The sequence below is a fragment of the Branchiostoma belcheri genome, unplaced genomic scaffold, assembly GCF_001625305.1.
Source record: "Branchiostoma belcheri isolate BF01 breed outbred unplaced genomic scaffold, Haploidv18h27 scaffold497, whole genome shotgun sequence".
Classification (NCBI taxonomy): Eukaryota; Metazoa; Chordata; class Leptocardii; order Amphioxiformes; family Branchiostomatidae; genus Branchiostoma; species Branchiostoma belcheri.
In genome coordinates, this window is record NW_017804128.1 from 7,241 (window position 1) to 9,005 (window position 1,765).

The 1,765-nt window shown below is 41.0% G+C and overlaps 1 long non-coding RNA gene across 1 annotated transcript; it reads left to right on the forward strand.

Annotated features, from left to right (window-relative positions):
• The first annotated feature begins 221 nt into the window (after positions 1-221).
• On the forward strand, positions 222-1,485 carry LOC109479600. The gene is made up of 3 exons (XR_002140795.1): positions 222-405; positions 844-909; positions 1,240-1,485. It is a non-coding gene; the product is annotated as an uncharacterized LOC109479600 (long non-coding RNA).
• The last annotated feature ends 280 nt before the right edge of the window (positions 1,486-1,765 follow it).

A 1,765-nucleotide genomic window follows, 5' to 3' on the forward strand; every position in this document is an offset into this window, starting at 1 on the left:
CCCGGAGATGTCATCCATATAATCAAATCAACATGGCCTAATAAACACTTCTGAACTTTACAATGCCAGTAAATAAGTCACGCCTGTTTCGAGTGGAACATTTAGTTCGAACGCGCCGCTCCGCGCCTAACCTCATTTGCATATATGGGAAAATTAACCTGCTCATTTGCATATATGGGAAAATACCGTGCTCCCGCTAGCGCACTGTGACTTATGGCCTTTGACACCACAAATCATGACGTATAGTCACATGCAACCATTTGCAATGGGAACAACGTTGCTACAGGGTAGCGAACAGAGTCTTGCGAGAATTGGTTGAGTCTTTAGCACCTCTAAGCCGCGAGAATGCAGAAATTACGAAGAAAACTGGCTGGTCTCTCTTCGGATGTGTATTAAAGAGCCAACGTAAGTAACGTTTACTTCTTGATATTTCAGTATGACTACAAGTTTTTCAGGAGCAAACTCTGGTGGTTTTCAAACCACAAATTATGTGTCTCTTAGAGCTGGAAAACTGGCGTTAGCCTGACACTTTCTTATTAGCAATATGGGGCGTCAAATGTTTAGATGCATGTTACACCATATTTACACGTTCGACTCATTAGCATCGGCAGTGTGTTCACACGCGTTACATAACTGTTGTTTGGGTTGCATGTATTTCCATACCTGTTCAAAAACTCCACTGCACTTGTTTCCTCAATTTTCCTCGTTTTGGGCCGACATAAGCATGGGACAGATCGGTTGCATTGGTGCATATAAAAGGAAAATAGCCCCCCTCCCCAAGTAGTATCTGAGTGAGTGACTCATGTACTAGTATATAATTTTGTGAATGTTTTCTTAACTTAGACTAGTTAAAGGGAACCCTGTACTGCTGTTGCCAATATTAACGAGGGAGACTTCAGTTTGCAAAACGTGAGTAAATGCCAATTTTACACATGTAAAATTATAATATATATATAGTAGTTCTTTACAGTGTGCATCATACAGCAATAGTCAGTACAGTTGAGCAAAACAATTGTCCATGCTTTGTTTTGGTACTGCTGCATGAAAAGATCTAACTATAAATTCTACCTGTCAACTGTTTACATTTGTAACCATACAGTGCTATTGTGTTCACAGAAATGCCACAAGTACATGTATATAATACTTAGTAATGCTAAACATTGTTTCTACTCCGTAATTTGTTAACATCATTTCTAGATAACTACATTTGTACATTTCTCCTTCTTTTCTTTGGTGTAGGCACACCATCCTGTCTCCCTGGATGCACCTGTAGCAGATGGGTTTCCAGTGTGGACTTGAGCCGTCTCACCGCATCCGGGATGGAGCTGGTTGATCGGTTGATCCGATTGAAAACGGCATGGACCTGTTCCACCCCTTGCTCCCCATGAAAACCCAACCCAACCCCCCAACACCTTATCCAGGGTATGACATGTTCTTCCAAGAGGTGCATCTTGACGGATACAGACGAGGTAGGGAACAGCTCTCTGTACTTGGCCAGGAAGTGCTTGATACTGCAGTCTGTAACATAAAAAGAATGGTATTGATTGATTATGTATTGGTTTACTATGAAAAACATTATGATGTCAATTGCATATCCAAAATAACTTTAATGTTGGTAGTAGATCAAAATGGGTTGATGACTAAGAACCCACCTAGATTGGATATCTCCTCATTAGTCATGCTGTTTGTGTGGGAGTACCCTTTATGGCACTTTGCAAATGCCTTGAAGATTGTCTCATACTTCACCCTGATGTCATTAGACCTT